The following is a 25,228-nucleotide window of genomic DNA, read 5'->3' on the forward strand; positions in this document are numbered from 1 at the left end:
GCAACTAGAGAAAACCCGCGCGCAGCAACGAAGACCCAACGCAGCCAAAAATAAATAAAATAAGTAAATTTATTTAAAAAAAAAAGGAATAAGTCCTTAGTACCAGATTGAAAATGCTGACTTTTATCTTTTTTTAATGCCTACTTCTCTTTGTCATATTTCTTTCTCTTTTCTCAAAGGTCTACCAATTACAAATGATAGTTACTGAATCTTACATGGAATGATTTCCTACGTGATCTCATAACTGTTGGACAGCAGTTGAGTTACTTGCTTCCCATGAATCCCTTTCAAACCATTGACACTGATTTTGTTTGAATAACTAGTATTTACGGTAAATGTGTAAACATAGTTTTAAGAGCAAATTAGACTGAAATGTTCATTGATTACATCACACCTAGGTTTCAGGGTAAAGCAAACCTTCTCCGTAAGTGGGTTCTTAGCAACTACTATTGCGGTGTAGTTATTATTAATAAATTCAGAGAATGAGAGAACATCAAAAAAATAAATAGGGTGTAAGTAGAGGAAAGAACCCAAGATGACTCTGAGCTCCTAGCTAGGGCAGGTTGGGGGCGCTGCTCAGGTGCTTCCGACTTGTCACATGTCCCAGTTGATCCCTGAGCAGTAATTACTCAGGTGTGTTGCTGGACTGGCATAGATGTCGATGTCAGCCATTTCCAAAATACTCCCAGGGGATAAAGTGCAGGAGGAAGGGATGAATATCTCCTTCCCTGCCCCCTGCATCTTCAAGGTGCCCCGTGCCAGCCACCATTCGTACACTGCTGGGGTAGAAGAATGTAATAAAGTGGGCTTTGAAGGCAGCATGTCACAGGAAAAAGATACAGTCTCATTAACTTTAATCTTCTTTTACATGGTTACTCAAAAGAGAAACTCTATTAGAAGTTCTAAAGCGCACATAGAGGGCTTCCCTGGTGGTGCAGTGGTTGAGAGTCCACCTGCCGACGCAGGGGACACGGGTTCGTGCCCCGATCCGGGAAGAACCCACATGCCGCGGAGCGGCTGGGCCCGTAAGCCATGGCCGCTGAGCCTGCGCGTCCGGAGCTTGTGCTCCGCAACGGGAGAGGCCACAACAGTGAGAGGCCCGCGTACCGTTTAAAAAAAAAGGGCATGTAGAAATCCTTCCCAGGCAAGTCCGTACCTAGGGCTAACAGAGGGCAGGTGGAAGAGCGCACGAGAGTTTAGAACCTGTTTTTTATCTTGATTGTGCTGATGGGACTTTAATGAAGAAAGGCCAGTAGTCCGTGGCCCTGAGACCACATCCTCTGCTGTCACATGGGTTCAAGTTCATGGTCTTGAAAACTGTACTTTTCCTGTCTTCAAATGTTCTCATGAGTCCTTTTCTTTTCAGTTCAAAGTAGAAATTAAGATGGGTTGTAAGTGTTTATTCTTCATCCTAGATTTTGGGCAGATGCCTAATTTCCACTGCTTCCTTACCTCCTGAAGAGTTTCAGGCTTTTTGCTTCTGCCAAAACGGAGCAAACATACAGCTTGGTACTTTGAAGTCTTGAGTTAAAGCAGAACTAAATGGACCATGTTTATCTGATCAATTAAGGCATTGCCTACATCCTTAAAACTGATGCTTCTCATTTAGGCTGCATTCTATACAATCCTCAGGAAATTAACAACAGAGATTGAGTTCGGGGAATGGGGGTCATTATACAAAGAAATGCAGGAAGAGTGTGGGAGAATTTGATTAGGCTCCAACATAAGCTTCATACACTGACTGGGCTCCAGTATAAACTAAAGAATGTCTTTGTGGAAGTGACACTGTAGAAAAATATTAATGACAGTTCCCAAAATAGAAGTTTGATTGAAAACTCCTATTATGTAAAGGGATCTAGTAGATTTAATAGTCTTTCGCACGGTGGTTGTTTATCATGACAAAACCCTCATCTTTTTCTCAGAGATTAGCGTGTGTTCAATTCAGTTTAACCACAGTTCAGCAGGGCCTGCTCTATAAATAACACCATGCTAAGCAGAGTATTAGGTTTAGCAAAATAAAAAGAGCATAAATTAAAACTCTCTTAGAAGCTGACCCTTTTTCTCTTTTGGAAACCAAACCGATCACCGCCAGTTAAGTAGAATGATACGAAATGGTAGGTAATCGAACCCTCAGACTGTCCCCTGTCAACATCCTGTCCCATTCTTTTCAGAAATAGTTTGAAATAGTGCTTGTGTGGCTTCCTTTCCAGCTAGTGGGCTCGTGACCCATTCCAGAAAGACAGTTCTGTCTCTCTTTCCTCAGAAACCTGGCTAGCTTCCTGAAGTCCCTGGTTTGAGTGAGCTACTTCGTTCCACTGGCACCAACAGATTTAACCTTCAGCTTCGTGAGAATAATGACTGGGGTTTTTCATGTTTGGCAGATTCTATGAAGATTGCCTTCCAAATTCCGTTTCCAGAATTGTGGTTTGGCAAGAAAACGAATGTGCAGTCTTTATGGGTAGGTTTTTTGTTGGATATTAATATTACACTATAGGTCTAGAGGCAACCTGGAATTTTATAAAATAGCTTTCTTCAAGTGCCACGTTTGAAGCCCTCATACTCGCCCACTGTAAAGGGGGGAATTGGTAATGGGGGGGCGGCAAAGATAAGGCTGTTAAACTCTTTGACCTAAGACTTTTCCCTCCCAGCCTCACAGATTTGACCTTCTCTATGATTTATTGATATCTTGTGCATGTCACTCCCACCAGAGCAGAATATGCCTGTTCAGATTTTTAATTAAATTGTAATTACCCTTTAACTTGACTATATTATATTATATTATATTTTGGTGTATACCAGAGATGATGATCTGTGAAGACTTTTGTAGTTGCCTGTAGAAGAGAAAAGCTGCTGTAGGGAAAACTTTTAAGACGGTATATTTCTTGACAAAAGAGCTGTGTCAATTTAATGGAAAATTTACTTCTCATCGTTTTACGCGTAAAGCCTTTGTATCATTAAATGGCAGCCTATGGGACAAATTTGGAAAGCAAGGCAGTTATATTTAGGAGAAATTCACATGTCACTGGTTATATTATCATGGACTCATTGCTTTCTTTCGGACTTAGACGAAGTATCTTGGTTTATCTGACGTGGTTGTAGGTGTTCTTGTGTCTACCTATATCCTTATGGAGACTGGTGAGATGACAATTCTGAAAAGATTGAGAAAGTAAAGAAAGCTTTTATTCTCTTATATTCTTTTTTTTTTTTTTTAGAATATTTCAAACTGCTGTCACTGTTGGCAAAGTAAAGATTCCTCTTCTCTTATCAACAGATAATTAATACAGTCTAGTCTATTTCATGTTTGGAAAAATGTAGGTCTTGGACTTAAAGTTCCTGGTTTGGCAATGAGAAAAAAAAAGAAGGAAAATGGGAAATCAGTAAGACAGTGAGACAGAGTCATGAAAGGGGCTACTCAAAATCTTAGCCTATTTAACCCTTTTGCAGATAGCTTCCAAATACTTCCAATACAGTAAGCTCAGTTATAGCTACTGGGTTTGTCCTTGCAAACCAGCCCTGAGCTACGTTTAACTTGAGAGTTCATTTGCCGTCTCGATGATGACAGGCAAATTGTCAACATTTTGTATGTCTTATATGCATCTCTGGTTGGAACGCTTTGACTGCTCCGAATAGTGCAATGGACCAAAAATTGTGATTAATTAAGTAACTCAAGGACTTGGATCTTCAGTTGTCTGTTTACTGGAGATTAAAAAAAATATAATCCCGAGAACAGTATGATTTAAACCCCTTATAAGTCCCTTTCGCTCCTGAGAAACGGTATGGTTGATCCCATGTTCATACAAACTCCTCTGTCTCTTACCTCTGTTAAAAATTTCAAGCACTGCGTCTAAACTTCGTGGGTTTCCTCTGACCCATGACAAGTATGAGGATCTTTAATCCTGCCGTTGCATGAAAAGGAATTTTGACCCTCGTTCAGTCACTCTCTGGAGAATTGATGACAAAAGCGTAGTATGACTCTCTTTAGTTCAGAGTTGGAGTCTGTGGAAGGGAACTTTTGGTGGGTGATCTCTTAAGAACTCGGCATGAACTCCTGCTCAGCGCTGCTTCTCCCAGCCATCGGCCAGAACCACGGGGAGAGTGAGGTTGGCATAGATGCTTTCAGAACAAATTACATCACGTTTCTGAGTTGCCTGACTTCATTTCATGTTAAATTATATTTTAAGGCTTGTTGAACTTCTGAGCTCACTTTCCACATGTGTTTGAGAAGACGCTGACAAACGTCCTCCTCTATGTAAATTTGGTGTAACTGGCTCCACTTTCAGAATGTCTTATTTCTGTTGATTGTCTTGGCCTCTGTCAACCTTGAAGCAAGTTCAGTACGACCTTACATTCCAACTACTGTCCTTCTTTTCCCTCTCACTCTACAAGTCATTGGAAGGTGCAGATTTTATCAAAATAGAGAGACATCATACAGCTTTCAAATTTCATTCCAAAAAATCGTGCTTAGACATCTCTTCTCAAATACTCTCCTCTATCTCTCAAAACGTTCCTCACCGAAGCCAATTTGTGTGTGGGAGGAGCTGTCGTAGTAAAAATAATAAACTTTATTTTTCCAAGTGAAAATAAATGTTATTGACCATATTATGCTCATTTATTGTTTTATTTGGCTTGAATGGACAATTCCTCCTGTTCTCCAGCTACTGTCAGGAGGAGTGCCTTACCATGGATGAATCAATCTGGAATTAACATCATTGTATTTGATAACGTTCCCTAAAATAAGTCATTTCATTTGGTTACTTGTGGACACGTTGTGCAAATGATTAATCCTAGCAGCTGCTCCAATGTGCTTGTTCAAACAGTGTTTTATGTAATTTCATTCATGAGAATTTTCTATGGTCATTTTAAGCAACTGTTAAACCTTTTGAAAACTTTCCGAGTGAAACCATTTCAGCCAAAGCTTCTTAAACCATCTGTGATAAAGAACTGTTTTGTTGTTGTTCTTATTGTTTATTTGTTTAATTTTCATGCAGTCACATTCCCATACTTTTGTAGAATGCACTGACCGTGTGCTTGGATGGCATGACAATATCAGATTGTGATATAAGTCTCTTAGTGTTTATTACCAGTTTCTGGACTTATATCATTGTGGACTGAGAGCAATAGCAGACGGCCATGCATCCACGGGGCAATTTGAATGGCACTGATAGAGGCTATTGTCTGTGGTGCAGAACTTTGGGGTTTGATCGATAGGTTGTTCTTGTATTATAGCAAAATTGTAATATGTATTCAGGAAAGGCTCATTTTTCCCTAAAGGAAAACTTTTAGCGCTGCTTTCTAGAAGTAGGATATTCATCTATTGAGGATGGAATTATGGATTTGTAAAAAATTGTCAACACTGCCATTTACTAATTAGGCTGCCGTTTGATATACAACAGAATACTGGGCTTATAATCCAGTGCCTTGCCAGAGAATATAACCTTGGAATCCAACTCCTCTTAAAAGTTTATATGGAAGAAAGGATTATATCCTCTAGATCTCTTTTCGATATTCTAGGCTGTGGTTTAAGTTTTATTTGCGTATTTGGTTTTAACTTGGATTGAGTCGAAGCAGTGACCATCTGAGTTTGTGAATCACGGCGCCTTGACTTCTGGTAGAATCATTTAACTGAGGTAATTATAAATCATGCCCTTGGCTTTTATTTAGAGATGACCTAAAAAAATACCAAACTCAAATATTCCATTCTCCACAGGTATTTTGGGGGACATTTTCCATTTAGTACTTCATATTTGAAAATTCATGTGAATAATCAAGTTTATTTCATTTTTATAGAGAAGTCCCTCTTTGCAAGTTATTTTTTTGAACGCAGTGAACCTCACCTATGAACAAGAATGAATGGTTGATCTGGTCCGGGCTCAGATGTTACTGGAGCAAGTAAGTATGAAGTGCATGGCATTAAGTTCTGCTAATTCAATGATGAGTAAATCAGGCTTTCTTTTTTTTTTCTCAAAGAGTAAAGAGTGAGTGGGGGAGACAGGCATATAGCCAAATAAGAAAACAAATACATGGAAACATATGACTACGATAAGTACTCTAAAATGAAGGTACATTGATATAGACATGTATTTAATTGTTGGATTTATTCAGCCAAAAGGGATGCAAACATGTTCCTCTCCTCCGTTCCCTTGTTCTTTGCTACTAGGTAATGATTACAGTTTGATTTAATACATAGGCATGCAAATCATCTCTATGATATTAGCACCCCATGTGGTGTCCTGAGGGTCTATGAAGAGAGACAGTCATTTTACACAATGTTTCTGCAGGGAGACGGTTGGTACACTGGTGGATTAAGCAGACTTGGCTAATGTGGGTGGTTTTCACCCAACATGGCTGTGGTGTCGCTGTGGAGAGTAATCTGGAGGCTGGTGGTGGAGAGCCTAGGTGGTAACTTCAAACAGAATGATGGGACCAAGCTTGGAGAGTCCCGCCTTAGGGGTCAAGGCCAGCACTTCTATAGACCATGACTGCAGGGCCATCTCCTAGAGCCTAGAGGTCCATATGGACATGGAAAAGCTCTAGCTAGAGTCAGGAAGACGGCATCACAAAATAAGCTTGTCTTCAACTGTCACTGCCAACCACAAGGGGGTCCGGATAAATGCTGACAGCTTTCTTTTGCGGGGAGACGTTGGGTTTTGGATGATGAGTCCTGAACCTTGGTAGGCGGCATCAGATTAATTGCCAGTGATTTCACTTGTGTTTATCTTCTTGAGAATCTTGTTAACCTTTTACATTTTATCCTGTTTCTTAGCCTTGGCCGCGGGAATGGTAAAGTCAGGTCCCGCAGGAGCAATGCTATCAAAGGTGGGAAGGAAGTTTGATGCTGACACCAGGGTGGTGAAGGTTATCCAATATCTGGGAAATTAAATGCTGAAGAAAGGCCAGATCAGGGCAGAGCCATCTGGCCAAGACAGTTGCTTCTCTCTGGGCCTCCAATAGCTCAGGTTTGGGAAGAGTCAAGGGGAACAGCAGAGAGATATAAAGACACTCTGGGAGTTCCTCAAGGTTTATTTATAGAAGAGCAAATAGCAGCACCACTAACCTCTAATGGGAATAAAGATCATAACTTTAAAGAAACTTTCATTCCCGACTGGTTAAAATTAAAATATATGTTATAATGGTTGATGAAAAAGTCTTAGAGGGACTAAAAGTGGGCTAGTAAGTAATCTCTGGTGACCCCAGATTTGTTAAAGAATCGCCCAGGAAGCACAAAGGTTTTATCCAGATTGAATCCTTGTAGATTCCGTTTATCACTATGGATTTGCCTTTCTATATCTTTTACCAGGAAGAGCAGAAAGTCTTCTTTCATGTTCAGCAATTAGCTACAAAGGTTCCATTGCTTTCCTTTAAAATGTAACCTTTTGAACTGCAAGCTGTGACGGCAACGAAGGCTTATAAAACACGTATGTCAGGAAATTGTATTTGTTTGCTTCCATTTATAGACTGTATTTGCCATTGGTGATTGAATTTTCTCACTAACCTTGTGATAAGGAACCCATGGGCTATGACCTCATGGTCTTGCCTTTACTTAATCTACCAATATAAAAACTGTGTAAAATTTCTTATTAGTCAGAGGATACCTTGGACCTTGGGTCTGTTTCTCTTTTCTCCTTCTGATCATGTAGGAAAGTAAATATAATGGCCTATAGCAGAGGTTGCTACTCTCCCACAATATCCACTCCTCTTTCTTTCCTTAGTAACAAAATTCCAAGTTTATTCAATGCAGCAATGAGCCTAGCTAGTTAGGAATCATTTGTGTTTTCTAAATATCATTAAGGAGTAGGGACTCTCGTGTACTAGCTTGTCTCTTCACGTACAGACGACTTGCATGGTTTAGTTAACCTTTGGAAATATTTAAAGAGTCACACTCATTTCAGTGGATGAAATATTTTTCAAGCCTCACAGTGCCTGGTAAAAGGCCTCAATTTGCCCTGACTTCTGAATCTGTGGAGCTGAACTAAGCCGCAAAGGAAAATTGTGAAAGAAAGAATATTGGACTTTAATATTTTACTCCTTTAATTTATAAGGAGACAGGGCTTTTATTTGGCATTTTCATTTCTGTGTGGTAAGATAATCATGGAATAGTGTTCATTATGTTCACATTTAGGAGAATGTTCCATTCTTATATTTGGAATGTGATGGCCAGTCGTGTGCCTGAGACACGTTAGTTTGGCCTGTTGGGTATCCGTCCCACTCCTTCACTAATAGAACACTCCTGTTCTGCTTTACTGAGCCAGCCTTCTCCAGTTCTCAGGCCGCGTGGTTGGGAATGGTTGATCTTCTCTCTGACTGTGGGGCTGGGGCCGTCCTAAGTCCTGGCCAATCACAGTCACAGGATTCTTGTTTCAGGGACAGGCATGTGACATAAGCCTTCAGCTCATCTGTCTTTCAGGATGAGTAGGTGGAAGGATGTACACACTGAGATGCTATTGATTCTCTTTTCCATGATGTAGAAGGAGTCTGCCTGGAAATTAAGCCCATACAAAGGTAGAAGGACTGAAAGATGAAGGTCAGCCAAGTCCTGATGTTACACAGCACGTGTCTGAAGTTGTGCCCCGTCCGGCTTTTTCAGTTACGTGAAACAATACATTCCTTTCTTCAGCTTCGTTTGGGATGGTGTTCTGTTCCCTGGAATAGAAAGAATTCTGACTAACGCATGGTGTTCACTGTCTAACTCTTTCTTGTGAACTCTGTTGGGCCGGGTAGCTGGGCACAATTTGAGATTAGAAGAATTGCGAGAGAATTTCATCTAGTAGTAAGTGTGTTTTGGAGTTAACGTTTGGTGGCCGTTCTGACCTACTTTGGAGACTCCGTGGGCAAAATCTTAGTCTCCCACTCCACTAGGCCTCGGAGACTACAAAAAGAGCTCTTCTCCTAAAAGAGATGCCATTTTCATGGTTGAAACTTGACTTCATTGTTGGATATAGATTAAAACAGAAGAGGGTGTGAGAGAGAGGTGGGCTCTTCTCAGGCCACAGTTACCTCTGCCAGTACCATTTTCAGAGCCTCCAAGGGAGGAAGAGACACTAGTTTGATTGGTCAGCCTACAGAGCCGGCAGCTGGGCCACGCCGATGTGTGGATGGAGTGACTGCGCGGTGAGACGCTGTGCATGTCCAGGGGCGGCTCCTTATCTCTCTTCCATTCCTGGATCCGTGCAGCTGGTGCGTCTGTTTGTGTGAAGGCTCTTCCTGGGACATGACACCTTCTTCTGCTGTGGTTCTCCCTCTTTTCCTTCTCGGTCTTGCGTGGATAGACTGTTCTTAAGACTCTAGCTTTATGGACGAGGTGCCTCTCCTTGGAGCACTTAGATCACATACTCCAGCTCGGACTTCACCAGAGTTCTGAAATTAAGAGTCAGAAGTTTGCACAACATTGCATCCAGAGGTACTTTGATTCACATTCTACTATTGCTGTTTATGCGAACAAGAAACGGTATATTTATACGATAAAAACGAGGTAAATAAATGTATTTTCTTTTTAGATTATCTGTCAGGAAGTTCAAAGCCAAACGTGTGTCTTAACTTTTGTGTATGTGAGGAACCCTCGGGTTTTGTTAATCTGTGTTCGTAAGACTGCACACAGGTGTCGGTGGGCTGCATTCTCATCTGGAAGCTTGAGTGGAGGGAGTCCACTTCTGTGCTCACCCAGGTGGCACAATTCATTTCCATGTAGCTGTATGACTGGGGCCCGGGCGTTTTGCTGACTGCCAGCCAGAGGCTGTCCTTAGCACCTAGAGGTTACCGGCAGTTCTCTGCCACGTGGTCTTCTCCATAGGTAGTTCAAACTATGGCCGTTTGCCTTTTTGAGGGCAGCAAGGCAGTCTCTCATACCAGCCTGCTAAGAAGGAATCTTATATAAGAATGTAATCACAGAAGTGACATCTCATTACTTTTGCTATGTAATGCAACCCAGACAAGGGCTGCATATCCTATTAACCTTGCCATGTTCAGTGGTCTAGAAGAGAGTCACCGGTTCTATCCACACTCAAAAGGAGGGGATTATGCAGAGTGAAACATGAAGAGGTGGAGATTACGGGGGTCATCTCAGAATTCTGCCTACTGTAACCCATGTTTCCCAAAGCGCATTTCATTGAAGGTTACTTCCAGAGGTTGTAAGTGTGTATTCCTCAAGAATCTTTTTCAAGTAACAGAATGCAAGTGACAGGAGACTGATTCAAACCGTCTGAAGAAAATAAACAAAAAAGTGATGATGTTTGCTCATAGAACAGAAAATTTGAGCTTCAGGCAGATGGGGCAACAGCGCAGTTAGGACTGAGAAGGACTCAGCTTCAAGTAAAGCCTTGATACAGTAAATAAAAGAGCATATCAGAAACGCGAAGTTATGAACCTTGAACAGCACTCAGGGAGAGCTCTGCCGGAGGAATCAGCCATGACACAGGACATGCTGGAGTTGGGATCAAGGGCGCTCCACTTGTGTTCCCTGTGACTGAGATTAAATCCGAAAAGCCCGCGCTGTGCATAAAATGAGGAGGGAAGAAAACACAGGCTGACGTCCTGCCACCTGTCATACTCTACCGTGCCGCACAATGTTGTCTCTCACACCTTTCTGCATTTGTAAATATCATTACTTTTTCTCCTACGATAACCTTTGTTCCTCTCATCCTTGTCTACTACGCACCTGAGAAACGATCACGTTTCCATGATTCAGCTCAGTAGCTCCAAGAGGTCTTCTCTCACCCCTGCTTGTCATTTGGGTAGATTTGGGTGCCACAACCCGTGTGCCCATAATTTGGGAGATACTTTTACTAAGCTCAGCCAATTCCCCATTCCCGACCCCTTTTTCCTTCGTACCTCGAGCCAATCGTGGCCGCTGGACATGGTTCTTGCCAATGAGACATAAATGAAGTCTTGATGTGGGAAAAGCTTTTGTTTTCTTGACACAGGAGTCCTACCTTTTCTCACCCTATTCTCCTCGATTAGAAAACACAGGCTTGATGGCTGGAGCTATATAGCTGTCTTATGACCGCTGTGAAAAGGGCATGCGACTCAGAAAGATCTGATATTCTTAAGCGGATGAATCAGCCTAGCGACCAGCTCCCACTTTACTTCTTATATGTCAAGCAAAACAAAATAAAAACTAACCTTTAATTGTTTAATTTCTAGATGATAGCACTGATTTAGAACAGGCAGTTACTTATGTGGCACCATGAACGAACTCCTTCATATTGTAAAGTTTGTCTTGTTTTTTTCTGTCTTATTCATATTAGCATCCGTATTCTTAGAAGAGTACCTAGCACATAGTAAACATTCAGCAAATATTGGTTAAATGTTTTATCTTCCAAATTTGAATAGCTTATGTGGAGAGAATATGTATTCTTAATAATCAGCATGAAAAGTTGCTAGTGGCTTGATTTATCTAGGTTTTTAGTTATTGATTGATTTTATTTAGCATGTTATCAGTAGCTTAGAAATACAGGAAAGGCAGATGAATAAAATCTATAGGGGTGTAAAACTGCAGCTGTAGATAAACGATTGGATGATAAAAGCAGGATTCAGAATGACATTGGGAAGAGTCTCTTATGCTAGATGTGGTAAAATCAATAGGAATAAATGAAGTTAGCACTTAGCAAAAAAAAAAAAAAGTACAATTTTGAATTCAGAGTAGATCAGAAGCAAAACCTAACAAACCCAAACCTGTTTGCAGAACACTAGACGCTTCTAAGTTAACATCAGATGAAAAAGCGTTGACAGAATGAAGAATATTTAACTTGGGGAAGATGAGGAAAGGGTAGGGAGAAAGAGTGTTTATAACATGTGACATATTTGAAGCACTTTCTTGGAGGAGATAAGTTTGATTTGTTTGATATACTTTTAAAGGTACTAAGAGAAAAATTTGCAACCAAGTGTAGAAGCTTCAGGTTGAGAAATTGGAGCTCAAGGTGAGGAAGATGTTAGCAATACAAAATTTCCCCAAGTGGATTTTCCTGACTTGTGAGGCCCAGAGCTGTGCTGACTGGCAATGAGTTGTCATGTAACTGTCTGTTAAGGAGAATGACAAAGTTTCCTTCTTTGGTTAGGAACTTGATTAATTTGCCTGTTAAGAGGCTTTCATTTTTTTTTTTTTTAATTATTTTTGGCTGTGTTGGGTCTTCGTTGCTGTGCACGGGTTTCCTCTAGTTGTGGCGAGCGGGGGCTACTCTTCGTTGCGGTGCGTGGGCTTCTCATTGCGGTGGCTTCTCTTGTTGCGGAGCATGGGCTCTAGGTGCCCGGGCTTCAGGAGTTGTGGCTCGCGGGCTCTAGAGCGCAGGCTCAGTAGTTGTGGCTCACGGGCTTAGTTGCTCCGCGGCATGTGGGATCTTCCCAGACCAGGGCTCGAACCCATGTCCCCTGCATTGGCAGGCGGATTCTTAATCACTGTGCCACCAGGGAAGCCCAAGAGGTTTTCATTTATAGGTTAAAGCAAGTTGACAGATTCTTTTCATTTGTTGCACAGCATGGTATTTTGGGGTAGCTTCTGAAATAAAGTGACAAGTTGGTGGTAGTTATGGGGTAAGGACTTGCTAACCACACTCTGTGTTCAACTTGGTTTTTATAATAAGAGGGTTCCCTATGCTGCCCCTCACTTATCTCAGGACGAAAGTGTATCTGATGCTGTCTGTTGGTGTTGGATGAGGGAGGCTCTGTGGTACTTGCCTATTTCAGGTACTGTGTTGCCAGCTACTTATACACCAACACAAGCATGTTCATATTCTGGGAATCATTGAATCACAGGTCACAGTCTATTTACCTGCATGATTATTGCATATGTTTAATTTGGCTTGTACAGTTTTGGACTTTTTTGAATTTTCATGCTTTTGAAGGGGTCATCAGTGGTGGACAAAATGAAGTTTGCCACAGGTTTTCCAGACCCTGTTGTATTTCATCCTCTCCAAAAATCATTGGCTTTTGCAATCCCTGGAAGCTGTTCTGACTTCAGGGATACATCTGAATTTTGCAGAATAGGGATGAGTTATTGATCTGATGACTCATACATTAGTATTTCTGGCCCTCACTGCCTGGTCCTAAGGCATATTAGCCACAGTTCTAGCGCTCAGAGGCCACCTGTGGCTCGTAGCCACTGTCGTGCACAGTGCTGGCCATGTGAATGACACAGAAGCTTCCATGTGTTTGCCACGTGAACAAACCCTCTTCCATAACTCTACCTCTTCTCTCTTTCCTCAGTATCTCTCTCTTTTTTAAAAATAATCTTTAAATCTCCTATGGTCCTGTGGACTTCTCTTTCCAAAATAATTTACCCCATTTTTAGAAACCATTGAGTCCCAAGTCCACTTTTGTGTCATGTAAATTATGGAAGAGTAATTTAGTCGGTCTGTTCACTGCTAAATCCCCCAAGCCTAAAACAGTTATGAATACATAGGCAGGAATTAAGAAAAATTGGTCAAGTGAATGCATAGATAAATGAATGAATTCATGCTCCAGGATAAGCCATGATTTGAAAATGTTTCCAGCTCTGTCAGATTTCTGCACCTGTTTGGGGAGTAAAGTGGTCTCCTGGGTGAATGAGAAGGGACAGCCAGCTAATCCCACATGGGGAGACCCTTCCCCTTACCAGGCATATTTTTTAAAAACTAATTATCCCGCACTGTGGAGATGAGTGTTCTCAGTGAAATAATCCTGTTCCCTCTGTTAACATAATTTTGATCTCATTATCAAGAGATATTGACTCTTTTCCTGATGGAGGCTGTATTACAAATCCTCTAATTAATTTGAAAATAAAGGGTCCAGGTCTGCTAGTATTGCTCCTGTCTTGGTATAGTGCTATTAAAAAGGTTAAGCTTATCACATATATTTTAAATGTATATATCTTGAGAGCTGTAACCACCTTTTTCCTCTACCAGCTTAGCCAAGAGCCTTAAACGTAGTAGGCTACCAATAGACATCTATTGCCGGATCAGTCAGCAGAGCGAGGCATCATCCAAGTCACATAGAGTACCTCAGTCAGCAAACTAAAGCCCTTATGGAGTTCACATGTAGGTAGAAGGATGGGAGGGAAGAAAAATAATAAGCCTCAGTCACAGTCAATGAAAAAATATATATTCAGTAGAAAATGATCAATGTGATAGAAATAACTGGTAGAGTAGGAAAGAGAATCAAGAGAGGGGAAGAGATGGGTTGTAATTTTAAGTAGGCAATAAATTCAAACATTTTAATGCAGACCACTGTGCTTTGATCTCATACAATATAGTATGATTTTTAAAAGAGAAACAGTAACATTATTTACATGTGTGAAATTCATCTGAGTTTACTTTAACCTGAAATTTTATTTGTATAATATTACTTGGCAGTCCTTTAACTTGGATGTGACTGAACTGCTATAAACTGAGAGGTAATGATAGAGGGCTTTGCAACCACCTGGGAAGAGTATAGTAAAGGAAAATATTATACACCTTACTCAATAATCTTGAGTTGGAAAAGGATAGAAAAATCACGCCAACAAATTTTGAGGAGTTTAATAGTTACTGCAAATGCCAGTTGTGAGAAACCACTAATAACAATGAACTGAAAAGGGTAGAACTACAAAATGAAATTCTACTTGAAAAAGACACATAACATATAGAATCAAAATTATAGAGATTTAGAAAATACTAATGAGGAAATAGAAGATGTAACAATTCAGAAATTACATATATTAAATGGATTTTTCAGATTATATGTTAAAAGTAAACCATATGAGCAGGGAGTTGCCCAGATATATCCTCATTCATAACTAGATAAAAATGAACTCCTTATCCATTGTATTTTAGATCAATCATTAAATTGAGAACAACAGATAGTTAGAAGAAGTAGCATGGCAGAAGAAATTATAGTGATTGTCAATCAAGAGGTGTGACTTTGATCTCATCTCTGACAAGTGACCTCTCACATTTGTGGCTGTAAATGAAATGGTTAGGCCAAATGCCCAGTAAGAGCACTTCTAACTCTAGAATTCCATGAGTCCAAAGATCCTTCTGGAATCTTTCAATTAATAGAAATAATTACCTGGGCTTAGATAACTGGTTGATGCTACTTAAAATCATGCAATCCCCATCACAAACCCAAGGAACATTATTAGCACAAATGTTCCTTTTAGTTGGCCCCTTCTGGCAATCTGAAGTTTTTCTTTCATTTCTCATACCAATCTATTCTATCAGTATGTTGGAAACAATAATGGTAGAGGATTAAATGGGTATAAAGTTATACGGTTGGTCCTGATGCAAACCATGTAAAAATCTTTTTTCTTAAATAGGTAGCAGAGAAACACCAATACCTTTAGTCACAATGCCTTCAATACCGGGGATATGACAATAAATTAGTGGGATACCAAAAATAAAAGCCACGGAGATAAAGACTTTAAATATTTGGGGATCATCATTACATTATCTTACCTTCAAGACTGAATCCCAGGAGAGCTCCACTTTCACGACACCAGCATGAAGAGTTCCATAGGTGAATACCTAGAGAAACAAGCAAAGCTAGTGCAGACTATAAAAAATAATCCAACCATTTAAAGTTTCTGGAAATAGTCCTAAGGACACACAGCAAAGCAGTGGAGAAAGAGACATTTAGTCAATAAAATCTACTAAAATGCAGTAAGATAATGAGCCTCAATCCACTTCCTCTTTCTCCCCCCCACCCCCTTTCTGGCTCAGATCCACAGAAGCTTCACCCTAGGTAGGGGTGGCCAAGAAGATGTGGCTTCCTGTCTTCTCGGTTTCCAGTCAAAGCTTACTTTATCCCATTGAGACAGAAAGTTACCAGCATTGCTCATTTCCTCCAACTTCAAGTCGAAGAGGCTATATTGCTGGTGAGTATGGGTGAGAGGTTAAGGGCTACCTTCCTGCAACCTGCTTCTGTCCACAGGATGAAGACTCCATGCAGGGCAGGTTGAGACTACTTGCACCAAGATTGCCCTCACTCCAGCTCACTTTAGGACAGAGGTCCCATGACGGGAGAGAGGCAAGTTGAGAAGAGGCTGCTGCCATGCCCAGTGCCCAGAACAGTGTTGCAGAGAGTTTGTCCAGGGGGAGAGGCAGTCTATAGGAGAAGAAAGTTCTGCAGCTCCTCCCAAAGGAACTGATTTCGTCTGGAACAGTGTGTGGAGAAATTCAGGGCTAAGGGGGTCCTTGCAAACAATAGTCCCTCTTACACATTGTTGACTGGAGGATTTTTGCAGAAACTAACACCTGTGGCCCTAATACATCTCCGGTCAAAAATGTGTTAATTAAGAACAACGCTCAAAACCACAGGTGAGCTAGTTCAACAGAGAATTAGGAAAAGAGATACCTAAGAACCCTTGTAGGATCAGAAAAAAACTTAAAGACTTGCCTCAAAAATATATCTGCAAAGGAGCCCAGATTTCATTGGATTAGACTTCTGAGCAATATGTTCTGTCTTGAGGACATTGTCAACAAAAATAGAGTAGTCAACTGGTAATTAGAAAAGCCCAATGGGTAGGGGCTAATGCCAAATGAAGCCGACCGTTTACCAGAGAGATCATGGAAAGAGACAAAAGAGAGCCCTGTTAAAACTGCTGTTATCTCAGGGTGACTAGGCCCCATCCGAGGCTGCACCCAAGGAGGTATAAAGAAGGTAGAAATAGATTTCATTGAAAGAGCTAGACCAAGTCACCAAAATACAAACAAGCAAACAACAAAAACAGATCTTTGGGGGATCCAGAGTGGCTACAATATATTACCTAAAATGTCCAGTTTTTAATAAAAAATAATGAGACCAGGGCTTCCCTGGTGGGGCAGTGGTTGAGAGTCTGCCTGCCGATGCAGGGGACACGGGTTCGTGCCCCGGTCCGGGAAGATCCCACATGCCGCGGAGCGGCTGCGCCCGTGAGCCATGGCCGCTGAGCCTGCGCGTCCGGAGACTGTGCTCTGCAACGGGAGAGGCCACAGCAGTGAGAGGCCTGCGTACCACAAAAAAAAAAAAAAAAAAAATTATGAGACCAGCAATGAAACAGGAAAGTGTGACCCACATATAAGAAAATAAGAAAGAAAATCAGGAAACAGGAACTGCCTGTGAGAGGAATTGATGTCAGATTTCACAAAGGCTTCAAAATAGCCATGATAAATATGTCATAAAAATAAAGGAAATTATGCTTGAAGAAGTAAAGGAAGGTTTGAAGACAGTGTCTCATCAAATAGACAATATTATTAAAATGATAGGAATTCTAAAAAGAGAACCAAACAGAAATTCTGGAGTTGAAAAACATATACATAAAATGAGAAATTCAGTAGAAAAGCTTAGCAGTAGACTTAAGCCAGCCAAAGAAAGCACCTTAACATCATTACAGATAGATAGGGATTACGCATTCCAAAGGAAAGAGAGGAAAAAGGATGAAGAAAAATAAACAGAACATACTTTAGAAGAAATGGACAAATTTCTAGAAAGACACAAACCACCAACATTCTGCAACCTCACAGTAAGTAAATAGACTGAATTAGTAACTTTCATTTATTTGCGGGAATATCCTCTTTCTTATATTCATTATGGAATGATGGAGCTTACATTTCCATCAGACAAGTAAACTTGTTTACCTCCTAGTCTGTCCCCCACTGTCACTTCTACTTCCTTCTAGTAAGAGATGAAAGAGAAAAAAAAAAATCGAATGGATCTTTTATTAACAGTTGATTGGAAGAAGAAATTTGTAAAGAGTGTTCATGATGGTACTACTTCTGCTTTGGTATTTACCCCTGCTTAGTTATTTTCTTTTGCCTTCATTTCTTCATAGTTCATACTTGTTGCAAGACACAGCCCGAGTGCCTTAACTGGTGAATTCTCCTAAATATTTAAGAAAAATATAACATTAATATTATACACATTCTTTCAGAGAACAGAAAAAAATTATTAAACAGTTCTCAACAGGAATTATGGAGTCAGTATAACCTTGATACCAAAACTAACAATAAAAATTTGTGAAAGAAAAATCATAAATAGACAACTATGAAAAAAACTTCTAAACAAAATCTAACAGAATCTACAACTATATAAAATGTATACTACACCATGACCAGGGTAGGTTCATTTGAGATTTAGTATTTGAAAATCTATTAAGTCACACATTCACAGAATTTAAAAAAAAAGATCATATAATCTTCATAACAGGTCCTGAAAAAAAAATTTGGCAAATCAAACAATTATTTATGATAAAAAGAATTGGGAAACTAAAAATAGAATAAATTTCCTTATTCTGATATAACATTTCTAAAAATGAAAATCTTATGGCATGCTTCATATTAATGGTGAAATATTGAAATCTTTTTCTCTCATATAAGGAACGGAAAACAAGAACGCCCTCTATTACGTTTATTCATTATTGTGCTTGAGGTACTGGCCAGCACTCTAAAGCAAAAGTATACAAACACATACATACGTGAACTGTTTAATATTGAAAAATGGAAAACAAGTTGCCATTTACTCATGGGTAATTTTATTATATATAGACATCCAAAAGAATCTACAAATAAATTATTAGAACAAGTAAACGAATGTAGCACAACTGATGGATAGAACTTTACATTTTTAAATTGTATTTTATGTAACAACAAAGAATTTTAAATTTTACAGAAATTACTAAAAGAATGAAGATATATTTTCCACTTTCAAAATGAGCAGAAGAGAAAGAAAACAATCTAAGGAATCTTTGGAGACTACCAAAGACTGATGTCAAGAAAAGGGTTCGGTAACTTAGGAGGTGGGACAGGGTTGTTTGTACCTCTGCTCTCAGCTCCACTTCTCATCTTCCGTGCTCCGCTCTGTATCACAGAGGGCTGGATGCCCGAAAGGTACCTTCCTGAGACTTCCTTGCCTGCTGGCTTCTGTTAGACTCTGACACCGTGGCAGGTGAGTAGAAGTTGGGAGGAAGGAAACTAGGCAAAAACTCACACCTTTTTTAGGTGGGGAGGGCAGAGCGTTTAGCATAGGCTTCAGCTGCCGTTGCAGAGGGTGACAGTGAGCCCCTGGGCTCTTCCTCAGGCAGCCTGCTTCCAGCAGCTTGTACAGGTTTCCGGGGGCATCGCAAAGCAGCAGTAGCTGCAGGGGCTTTAGCGGCCCTGGCTAACGTGCCCTGACTCCGTCTGTTTCGGTGACAGATGCAAGGAACTCTGGGCCCCAGGATTCCCACCCTAGCAACAGGAGAACGGGCCATGGTTTCTGTGAGGCAGCTTCCCCACTGCTTCCAGATAGTAGAGGCCACAGTGGGGCCCAGCAGCTCCACAGGGAGTGACTGTATTACTGAAGACCTCCTTTCCCTTCTGCTTGGGTAGCCTAAGATGGCACTGGCTTACTGCAGATACTAATCACTTGGGAACCTTTTCATTTCCCTTTTAAACCTTTTGTCACTTATTCCCTGTATTCAATTTCCTCCAGTTGAAATACCGGTCGAAGTTTCTATTTTCCTGACTGGACAGTGAGACTGAATACACGATGGCACTACAGTACGGCAGAAATCAAGCCAGTTTTTCCTTTGTCTTTTCTTCCACTCTTACAGTTTAATTTACCATTAGGTATTTTAAAATTTACATATGTAGAATAAATCTTCTCATTGATTTAATATGTAGTATGTAAATAAATGAAGATTGCATGATAAAATACATACAAATAGAAATAAGAATATTAAGTCAAGGAAAAATATTAAATTCTAGTGTTTGTATTTTAATACAAAAAAATTACTAAAATATACTAAGTCCTCCTGGAATTCACTATGTGGAGTATAAATAATAATGACTTAAATCAAGATAGGCATCATATGGTAAGTAAATACATCTTCCGTTCTCCTAGTTCTTTTTTTTTAAATTTAATTGAATTTATTTTTGTACAGCAGGTTCTTATTAGTTATCTATTTTACACATATTAGTGTATAAGCATATATATGTCAATCCCAATCTCCCAATTCATCCCGCCACCACCACGGCCCCCCCGCCCCGAGTCCTTTATTTGGCACATATTGAGTAGAAAATACGATTATACTTCTAGACTAGAAATCCCTTCTAATATTGTTCACTAGAATCCAAGTTTCAGATTTTGATTTTTTTATGACTTGTCACAGTGAATCTATTAACAAGTATTGTATTTCCTGATTGTGTTTGAACTATGATAGGGTATTTCTCCATTGGGTTTCAAGGATCGTGATGTGATTCATTGTGTGTATTTATGAGTTGCTCATATAATTACAGAGACAAAAATACATATGAAATGAAACCACAATTTTAGGCTTAGGAAAAAAGCTTCACTTTTATGAACATTATCAGTGAAACATGTGACACACCAAGAGAGAAATACACCAGATGAAGACAACATGTAATAAGAGGATGTGCTTACCTTGTTTTGTGCAATCTGGTGCATTCCTATATCTAGAAAAGTTCTCAACATCCAGGAATACTAGATAATTGTATAGGAAAGGTCTTTTATTGTTTATTGATTGATTGATTTTTTAATATTTTTATAGATCTTTATTGCAGTATAATTGCTTTACAATACCGTGTTAGTTTCTGTTGTACAACAGCGTGAATCAGCCGTATGCATACACATGTCCCCATATCCCCTCCCTCTTAAGCCTCCCTCCCACCCTCCCTGTCCCACCCCTCTAGGTCGTTGCAAAGCACCAAGCTGATCTCCCTGTGCTATGCAGCTGCTTCCCACTAGCTATTTTACATTTCGTACTGTATATATGTCGCTGCTAGTCTCACTTCACCCCAGCTTCCCCCTCCCCACCCCGTGTCCTCAATGCATAGGAAAGGTCTTTAATCCAGGATTTTCTAAGGATGACTAAAAGATTTATTGAGAATGAGTGAAACCTCAATCAGAATTAGAACTACAAATTTCACTACACATTAAATTAGGCACTAGTCAATGTGTTTGTACATTTATAGATGGTATTTTGATATAAGCTTTATTTTTTTTCACTTCCTTGTATGCAGCTGGTCCCCTACTGGGTCCGTATAGATTGCCTTTACATAGTATTGATATAACAGAGGGCAGAGTGTGGACTCAGGATGCAAGCTCTCTGGCTTCGATTCCTGGTTTCATCACCAACTGTGCAGTCTTGGTTAAGTTTCTTAATCTTCCTGTACTTCAGTAACATCATTTATTAAATGTTATGAGTGTAAAATGGATAACACAGGCAAGTACTTAGCAAGATATCTGCCACGGTCTCGGTCTCAGTACGTTGCCACATTAAGATTGTTATAGCTGGGATGCAGAGGACAAAGCAGTCGAGGTCAGCTGTTTGCACTTTAAAACAGGCTCGTAAAGTCCATTTCAGGTGATTAAAAGTAGGCTTTCAATCACAAAGGAGATTTGAAAACAGTTTACTAAATTATCAAATCTTCTCTTTAAACATCACATCAGGAACAGAAGTTTGGAGGATTGAACATGAAGTTTTTACTACAAACTATGGAATAGGAAGCATGATTTAGGGGCAATTTCCTGCTGAACAGTGATTAGATAAAAGTCCTTGGCCAGGGGAAAGCACTGAAGCAAGAGAGAGAAAAGTGCGTTGAGGCTTCAGAGGGAAGCCTACTCCCATATCGTAGGTGATTTCAGGGACAGAGAGCATGTTCTCTGTTCCCATTTGGGAGGCAGGGCTCTATAACGCTCCCCAAATGGGATGACCAGAGGATTTTACGTGAAGGTTTTGCATATTCATGCAGAAAGAGGGCTTGGCTTGCATCTTTTGTTGCATCGCGGAGTTCTGAAAGACCTGGTGGTATGGAGAAAAATCACGAAATTGCTTCATGCCTGAAGAGAGAACATCTGATTGTAAAGAAGGTTAGTAGATCACTGGAGGCCTGGGGTTGAGATAAGGGGCAAAATGAGTGTGTACACATCAAGACCATGGTAGGGGCTCTGGTCATGAGCAAGGCTCTGTGGATACGTCAGCTGTGGATACAGAGAGAACAAAGGTGGTCATAAAAGGTTAATATGGAGGGTGATATAGGGAGGAGTACCCTTGAAAAATACACTCCCCCACTCCCTCTGTTGTGATGACCTGTCAGCAGCTGCTTACTTTCCGAAGCTCTCCCACAGGGGACCGGGTCAAGAGGCAAGCGCCCAAGAGGAGTGCATATCCTTAACATCTCTGTTAATTAAATACTTACACCAAAAAGAACGTTTCGACAAGATGTGACAGAATTACCTGCAGAAGCCTAGATTATATTTCTTTAAAAAATAGACTTTAATTTGTAGAGCAGTTTTGGGTCCACAGCAAAATTGAATGGAAGGTACAGATATTTCCTATATAACCCCCATCCCTACACATGCATGGCCCCCACCATGGTCAACAACCGCCATCACAGTGGAACATTTGTCACAATTGATAGACCTAAAATGACACATTATTACCAGTGAGAGTCCATAGATTACCTTGGAGTTTTTCCGAGAGGGTTTACTTGCCCTTCGTTTTTGAAGGATTATTTTGCAAAGTACAGATGACTGGGTTGGTGGTTTTTCTTCTCTTAACACTTTAAATATTGCATTCCACTCTCTTCTGGCTTGCTCCTTTCTGAGAAGTCAGATGTAATTCTCACCTTTGTTCCTCTCTCAGTGTTGATTCGTTGTGGTGTCTTGCAGGATTTTTTTTCTTTATCTTTGATTTTCTGTAGTTTGAAAATGATATGCCTAGATGTACATTTGGGGGGCATTTATCCTGCTTAGCATTCTCTGACCTTTCTGGATCTGTAATTTGGTATCTGATATTAATTTGGGAGAAATTCTCAGTCACTATTGTTTCCAATATTTCTCCTGTTAATTTCTCTCTTTCTTCTCCTCCCTGTATTCCCATTATGTGTATGTTAGAACTTTGGTAGTTGTCCTATAGTTTGTGGACATTATGTTCTGTTTTCCTTTATTACAGTTTTTTTTCTATTTGCTTTTCAGTTTTGGAAGTTTCTATTAAGATATGCTCTATACCTGAAACGAACACAACATTGTCAATTAACTATACTCCAATAAAAATTTTTTAAAAAACGATATGCTCAAGTGCAGACATTCTTTCCTCACCTGTGTCCAATCTACTGCTAAACCCAACAAGGGAATTCATCAGTGTTACAGTGTTTTTGATCTCTAGCGTGTTTCTTTCTCTCTCTTTCATAGGATTGCCGTCTCTGTTTATATTGCCCATCTGTCTTGCATGCTGTCTGCTTTATCCTTCAGAGCTCTTAAAATTTTAATAATAATTGTTTTAACTTTCTGGTCTGATCATTCCAACATCCCTGCCATGTCGTCTCCTAATGCTTGCTTAGTCTCTTCAGAGCGTGTTTTTGCCCATAGTATGTCTTGCAAATTTTTTTGGTAGCCAGATATGATATGCTGGGCACAAGGAACTACTGTAAATGGGCCATTAGTAACGTGGGGGGGGAGTTGTGTAGGGGGAGGGGAAGCATTCTATGGTCCTTTGATTCGGTCTCGGTCTTTTCATGAGCCTCTGCACCTGGATGGAGAGCTTCATGGGTGCTTCTCAATTACACCCCCTCACCCCCCTCAGGTGGGACAGGATGGCCAGAGTGGGCTGGCATTGGGGATTTCCCTTCCCCCAGAGCACTTAGACTAATAAACCCCAGCCGGTTAGGCTCTGGTTAAATAGTTTCTCCCGAGGGCAGATCTTGCGAAAACCAGAATGCTCTGGTGCATTTCAAGATGGCCTCTTTTCCCATCCCCTACGAAAAGCGTGAGAGGATTTTTCTCAGATATTCACTGTCAGAACCCGGTAACGCTCCCAAAGTTAAGACTCACGAAAGTGTGGCGTCCTCCCGGTGACTGGGTGCCCCTGGAGGTTTTCCTCTCTCAGACTGGTCCACGCTGACCAGCAATTCATCAGTTACAGCTCGGCTTTTTATACCCCCGTGCTTGGTTCCTGCAGAGGTTTCTGCCCCCGGGCTTCTGATCCGGTAAGTGCTGATTCTTTGTATTCGCCTGTCAGTGAATTTGGTAGCAGCAGTTTGTCCGTGTGACCCCACTTAGGGGTCTAAAGAGTTGTTGATTTTTCAGTCTGTTCAGCTTTTCACTTCTTGTTAGGACAGAGTGGCGACTTCCAAACTTCTTATGTGCCGAACAGGAACCTGGAAGTCTATATTACAGTTTTTAAAGGAAGCTCCGAGAACAAGTTGAATGCAGTGGGGAGAAATACGGAGAGTTGTGCTTCTGCACATCTGAATCATAATGCATAAGTATCCAACTTGCTATTAAAAAAACACTGGGGGCTTCCCTGGTGGCGCAGTGGTTGAGGGTCCGCCTGCCGATGCCCAGGTCCGGGAAGATCCCACATGCCGCGGAGGGGCTGGGCCCGTGAGCCATGGCCGCTGAGCCTGCGCGTCCGGAGCCTGTGCTCCGCAACGGGAGAGGCCGCAACAGTGAGAGGCCCGCGTACCGCAAAAATAAAAACCAAAAAACAAAACTGTATACCACACACTTGTAAACCATCTACACTAAATCTTGAATATGTGAGGGACGGCAAAGGGCTCCTCTTCCAGGGGCTTCTCCTTTTCTGTCTGCATTGCCGTCGTTCTGCAGCTCTTCTCACTCCCTGGATATCTTGCCCCAGCCTGTGTAGGGCTGAGATATGACTTCATTTTAAACCCTTACTTCCTAAATTCTTAGTCATCACATTTGCAAACACTTGGTATTCCCAGCCTGCCAGGTGTTTATATTTGTGTTGTTTCTCTCAGTTATGTTGTCTCGTCCTCATTAGTTGGCCGTGGTGATGATTTCTATGTGTTTCTAGGTTTTGCAGCTCTGTCTAAAGCGAACCTCCTGAATCCCACCTCTCCCTTCACTGTTTCTGTATTTGTCCTGCTATACAATCAGCCTTCTGGATGATACATCAGTGGGAGGGTCATCGTAAATCACCTTAGTCAGGAGGACTTGCTTTGTGCTTCCAGTTGAGCTGAAAGGTGATTCCTCATTGCAGAAGCAAGATAACATTTCCTATTTAAAGATTAAATGTTCCCTTGACAGCAGCAACTAGATGTACCCCTTAAACATTTTCCATCCAATGGTGTATAGGCAGCAGGAGTTCTGTACATCCCCAAGTGAAGATCTAATGTAGAAATAATGATACTTTTCGTTATGAAGATTGAGAATGCTATTTTGCTATGTTCACTTTGTAAGATAAATATATTATTCCACAACAACAAAAACTATTGCTGGTTACTGTATTCAGTTTTCAATCGTTTTGAGTAGATTTGAAAGGTATGGATGATAAGTCACTGAA

At 40.7% G+C, this 25,228-nt stretch overlaps 1 long non-coding RNA gene across 1 annotated transcript; it reads left to right on the forward strand.

Annotated features, from left to right (window-relative positions):
- The first annotated feature begins 1,168 nt into the window (after nucleotides 1-1,168).
- Nucleotides 1,169-23,351, forward strand: LOC109548777 (uncharacterized). Its single transcript, XR_004526600.2, has 4 exons — nucleotides 1,169-2,458; nucleotides 5,788-5,889; nucleotides 15,663-15,817; nucleotides 18,589-23,351. It is a non-coding gene; the product is annotated as an uncharacterized lncRNA (long non-coding RNA).
- Nucleotides 23,352-25,228: the final 1,877 nt, after the last annotated feature.

This window comes from Tursiops truncatus, chromosome 5, assembly GCF_011762595.2.
Source record: "Tursiops truncatus isolate mTurTru1 chromosome 5, mTurTru1.mat.Y, whole genome shotgun sequence".
NCBI lineage: Eukaryota > Metazoa > Chordata > Mammalia > Artiodactyla > Delphinidae > Tursiops > Tursiops truncatus.